We start from the raw sequence: 6,364 nt of genomic DNA, 5'->3' as shown, positions 1-6,364 counted from the left end.
ATGGAGTCGTGTTGTTGTGCGTGGCCTGTGCTTTCGGTGAGGGCTATGCTGGTGACTGTGGTCCATACTGTGGCCCAGGGTTCTGTTGATCTCTGTGGTCTGCCCTGGCACCTGAGACCAAGCTGAGGTATTTGGACCTGGCTGTTACCCAAGGCCATGTCTGTACTGTGATGACTATAAACCAGCAAGGGCAGGAACACGTTTCTGTTTTTTTTTTTTTTTTTTTTTTTTTTTTCTTTTGATGACTGCAGATTAAAAACAAACAAACAAAAAAACAAACACACAAAAAGAAAAAGCCTGCAGATGATGCGGTTGGTAATGAGAGATTTAGAAGTTTTCTGTGACAATGTTTCCTCCCCACCCTAATCCCCAAAAAAGAAACAGTCTAGACAGGAAGCTATTGAAGAGAACTCTTTAAAAACTGTGATAGGGATGCTGAAGTGGGGCTCTTCACATTTGATGGTTCTGGCAGGGGCAGAGGTGAGGAGGAATTTAGTTTTCTTGAAGGGCCTGGCAGTAGAAGTTTGAGCATGTTCCAGTGACTATATGGGACTTGATAATTTCTTTTGTTGTTGTTGTTGTTGTTGTTGTTGTTGTCCTTCTTCTTCTTCTTCTTCTTCTTCTTCTTCTTCTTCTTCTTCTTCTTCTTCTTCTTCTTTTTCTTCTTCTTCTTCTTCTTCTTCTTCTTCTTCTTCTTCTTCTTCTTCTTCTTTTTCTTCTTCTTCTTCTTCTTCTTCTTCTTCTTTCTCCCCTTCCTGCTCCTCCCCTTCTCCCTATACTTCCTCCTCCTTCATCACCACTTCCTTCTCCTCCTCTTTTTCTTCTTGGTAGGTTACAGAGTTGTGAGGTGGACCAGGAAGAATTGGGAGCTGAGTATGAGCAGGGTGTATTGTTGGAAATTCTTAAATAATGCATAAAAATATTATATTCGAAAAACTAAATAAAAAGAATTGATTCTTCATTCTTTCAGAAGTATCCCAGGCACCATGCTACTATTTAATTAATTAATACCTGGAGGTATTTTTTAATGTTTCTAACTTGGCAGCATTAATTTTCTTTGAAAACCTTTCCTGAGACAAAAAAAAGTAGATCATTTTTTAAAAAACAAAATGAATATAGCATTTATAGATGTTAACAAATGTTTCATATATAAATTATTATGTTAGTGATAGTGTCCAAGTAATTCTACGTTCACTAAGTCATTTCATGAACTACTTTGACTAAACCTTAAGCATGAGCAGATATTTAGTCACCAGGTGACTCTGAGCAGATGGATAATAGAATCCCCCAGGAGGGGAAGAGTAGCAGTTTCTTGTCTTGGAAACTATATATAGCTCAAGTTTTCATCACAGTATTAATTACTTAAAACGGCCACAGCCACTTCAAGCCAGCCTACTAGCCACTCTTTGATTGCAGGAAGGAAGTGGTTCTAAGGCTGTGAGCCAAAAATTTCTCATTCCATTCCACTCATTGCTTCTGTTACTGATTTATTGGGTAACATTAAGTAGCAGTTCTGTAGATTTTTCCTTTGTCCTACTGAGCATGGCAATGCATGGGAAATTTTAGTAATGTGGGCACAGCCTGGGGCATGACTAAAAACTAGGTGGAGATCAAAAACACATCTCTGGCATGTCTTCACAATGCTCCTAGAGATGGCTCATTATTGAGTAGTTTACGAGAGACGTGACTCAGCTGGTTTCTGTAACAGACTGTCTGGGGCAGCTAGGAACACTGACTGTGTGTGTGCTGACCATGCTGACTATGGAAGAGAAAAGTGACTCTGTTATTTAGAATTGGGGCTCTTTGGGAACAATGTGATTATAAACACTTGGATTTTTGTCAATGTAACAGTATTAAAGTGAATACAAGTCTGCCCTTTGTTTATAGCTTTCCCCAATACTGTCAATGGATGTAAAATGCTTACAAACCAACTCTAAATTAGTGGGCATTAGGACACCTCTTTGCACTGAATGCTTAGTAATGAAATTTTTTCCTGAGAAAAGTGAAGAATACTCTGTTGACAGAAATAATTAAGAGACCTGTTACCTTGTTTCTTTAGAAATGGATAATAAATCAGACATGGACAAATGGGTAGGAATGAGAAGACAGGCAAAAGAAGTCAGCCAAGTCAATAGCCCAGACATCAGCATTGTCAATTGATAGTGTGAATCCTAGCAAATAATGCTAGATGTACAGTTGATGGGAGATTTGAAATTTTGACATTTATTTGTGACTTGTGCACCATAGTCTCTGATGTGCATTGACGTTAAATGTTGTTGATTACGAATATATGTGTTATTCATCATCTCTCTTTTACAGTGGAAACTGGTAATTAAGTCCAAATGAAATCTCTGTGTTTACTTTATTGGGCAATAGTTGTATAGTCCCCAGTTGTGGAAATTTGTGAGTCAAGACTCAGGACAATTTTAAGATGGCTATGAAACTGTACTATAATTATGTTCTCTGGGTCTTTAGTACAATGTGTTCATGTTTGTGAAGCTGAAGATGGCCAGTGATTAACTAAAAACCTAAATTTAAATCTCTACCAGGGTGCGAGCTCTCTCCAACTGCAACAGGAGATTGTCATTTTCATCAAACCAAACATCCCTGTTCTAGTTAATTCCATGTAAGTTTGGGCTTTGAAATGGGTAGGTCTCTAGAAGTCACTTCAGATAGAGAGATTCCTCATCCAAGTGTCAGTCCCTGTTTCCACATACATTCAGTTTGCCATTTCTCAGGAGGCTGTCCTGGCATTCTTCTCCAGCAAGGTTTGTATCAAGGTGAAGTGTTCCTTGTCTAGTAGTTAGTCAAGTTGTTATGGCAAGGAAAAGAAAACACAAGGAAAATGTCATGTGGGTGAGAGTCCACATTCAGTACATTACACACTTGTAATTTACACAATAGGAAGTTCTTACAAATATTTTTTCATGCGTTAATTTTTTATAGGAATGGAGGGGAGAGTTTTAAGGTCTTGGAGTAGAGTCTACCACTACTTAATAGTGTTGAAAGGTGGCAAAGACCCTAAACATCCTTGTGATCTAGCTCTCTTCTCTCTGGCTGGGGAAGTTCCAGGTGTAACACACACTAAAGAGCTCCTGAAGTCATACTACAGATAACTTCTCCATGCCTGAGGAGGCACTGATATATTCATATTTAAATATATATTAATCAGATGTAATAATACATATCACACACACACACACACATGCAGGATATAAGAGCTAGAGGGTTAGTTAAATGGCCTGTAACCTCATCTTACCCTATAAATTCTAATACTCTCTGAATTTCTATGTAATGTCAGACAACAAGTATTTGTTTTTATATGTGTTGTTGGTTCTCTAAAGCAACGAGGGGAGAATATTTATTTAGCTCACTGAGATGTGGGGTTAAAGGGAGACATAAAGTGATGACAGAGAGAGCACTGGTCAGGTGACTAACTGATATGTGTTCTGAGACTCTGCTGATCATTAACCTTATTGTACTTACAATTTACCAGGCTGACTGTGGGATTCCAATCCCCTTTCTAATTATAGAAATATAAATGTTAACATAATTTTAGAGTAACGAAGTATACAACCAGATTTTAATGTAATCAAACAGAAATGTGTTTAGAAGATAAAACTACTTTTCATCCAAAAGAAAATTAAGACTATCTTCTAAACTAAGAAAACAACCATTTATAATTTTTCCCAAGTTATTAGTTATCACAACCAAAACAATGAATACAAACCACTGCATTTGCTTTGAATGTAGCTTTTACTATACATACAGAAGTGAAGACAGGCAGGACTTTATACTGTTATTTAGAGACCAGCCACTTTATAACGAAACTATAAATACTTCCGGTAGAGAAAGATAAGGTGGTCTACACCCCTAATGAAGTGACTATACATTAGACAGAATAGACATTCCTGAAACTGGAAATGGAATTTTCAAATGCTCAATTCTAAAATGGACTCACCAAATATTTTATGCCACAATTAAGTGTTCAATATTCACACTAAATTATAGTTTTACTTAAAGAAACTTACAAACACCATTTTATCCCATGACAAAAGCAATGAAAGGCAGGCGAATAATGAACCAACTTTGTTCCACAGAATCAAACTGAATGAAGAATGTAGGTCTAATGGTTTACGGAAATTCACATACAAATAAGATAAGGTCAGGGTCAGGATCCACTTAAAACCCATTAAAATGTCATCGAAGCTACTGATCGACTGCACTTGAAAGGTAATTACACTGCCTGGTGATAAAGAAAAATATTCCTAAAGAAACTGGTTGACTTAAAGTTCAAGACTAGTGAATAATTGAAAAGTTTTAATACTGAATACCTACATTCTTCTTACTTTATTAAATAAAATTAAATTAATAAATTACTTTATTAAATGAAAGTACACAGTGCATGTGGAGACCATGAGTGACTTTAAATAGAAACAATTGTCTGAATAAATTCTGGGACATTGTTTCTACTGGCTTAACACAATCACTTATGGAAGTATTTTTGTAGTACATCTTTAAAATGTTTTGTTTTTAAATGTTCTCTTCTTACAATTTTGAAATGTTTGTAAACAGATGAATAGAATATAATAGTAGAGGGTCATGTGTAAAATTTATTACAGCCATCTAAATAGGATCATCAAGTTGGATTTAGTAATCCATAATGTTCGTACCCAGAAAACCAGACAGAGGAATAATGTGTTCGAGGCCATCCTGAGTTATATCAAAGACTATCCCTCAAAAACAAACAAAATAATTTTAAAAGCAAAACTGAGAGGGGAGATTACATTTTGAATTTTTCATTCTATAGAAAAGGAAGGAGAGCCCAGAGTTAAAGGTGAGGATGGATATAATAGCCCTTTTCAGTATCACACACAATGTTAATTTTAAGGAATTTTCAAGTTTCTTATATGTAGTAACCTCTTAGAACAGCCAGGTTTTAAGCATGTTCTGCTGCAAACACATTTTTGAGCACCTGTTTCTTAATGCATAAATCTTACTAGTGGAGAAAAGAAACAAAAACAGATAGCAATGTGATAAGGCACCATGACAGCCCTTTTATGGAAAAGGAAGCATGCAGGAGTAAGAGGAAGAAAATCTTGTTTTAAACTATTGGCAGAACATTTGAATACAGTTTGTTGTTGTTAGGCTTTTCAGTAACAGAATGGTATCCTATATTACTGTTGAAGACTTTAAATATACAACAGGGAGGTAAACAGAGAAGAGATATTCATAGGCTTTCAACCTATTCAGAAGACAGAAATTCACGGGGAGATATATGTGGGTATAAAAAGGGAAGAAGCCAGCACCTTGGTGGAGGGTCATTAGGTACTGAGATCTATAGACAGGTTTGGGACTGCAGACATCCTTTACAGTAAAATATGAGAGATTTGTTCATTGATCTATTCTTTCCCACAGTTGATTACAGAATATTTGCAAGTTCTGTAAAACCAACTGTTCAGCCTACCAGTAGACCTGTTTCATTCTAAAGCATAACCTGGTGATTGAGTACTGCTGAAAACACAGTCATAGACCGATATAACTAGATAACTTAATTTGGTTGGTAACTTAAGAAAGTTAGAAATAATAAAAAGCTATCACAAGTAAGTAAATTACCTAGAAGAAATGTACTTCATGAAAGAGGGGAAAATGTCCACAAAAATAGCATAGGAATTATAATTTCAAAAAATGTTTTGAGACATATTTTCATGTAATTTACCCTAGCCATGAACTCAGTATATTATAGAGAATGAATTTGAGCTAATGACTTTCCTGATATCACTTTCCTTTCCAAATATTAGGATTACAGACATTACTCTAAAAATAATGATGAAATAATTTGAAAGAAATAAAAACGTAAACTTAGGTAAGGAGGAAGCAGAAGACAAAGAGAAAGAGGAAGTGTAGGAGGAAAGAAGAAAGAGTAAGATGATGAGAAGGAGAAGAGTGGACAAAGAAAGGGGAAGATGAACCAAATTAAATGTAATGTTGAAGTCACATTGAAGAGTGCAAAAATGACAGCTCATATGGAGCAGAAGACAGGCTAGAAAGGTGAATTATTTCAGGAAGATTAAAAGAGAAGATAGCTCATAGATTTCAACAAATAGACTATACAAGATCCTTAGCTGTCTCTAGAAACTGAAATCAATACCCTTATTGCTGAAGATGCCACAGGTTTTGAATATGAACTGTACTGCAAAGGATACCCAAGGATGTAATAGTAATGGTTATATGATGGATGTAACTAATAATCACTGAATTAAAGGTGAGGATTGCTGAATAGGAGAAAATGTGTGCCTTATTTTAACCTACCTATGGCTGGTGAGGTAAATTGAGAACTTTCCTAAATCAATTACTTCTCAAC

Source organism: Micromys minutus (assembly GCF_963924665.1).
Source record: "Micromys minutus genome assembly, chromosome: 23".
Classification (NCBI taxonomy): domain Eukaryota; kingdom Metazoa; phylum Chordata; class Mammalia; order Rodentia; family Muridae; genus Micromys; species Micromys minutus.
The sequence above is the reverse complement of the archived record's forward strand: the minus strand, read 5'-3'. Positions refer to the sequence as shown.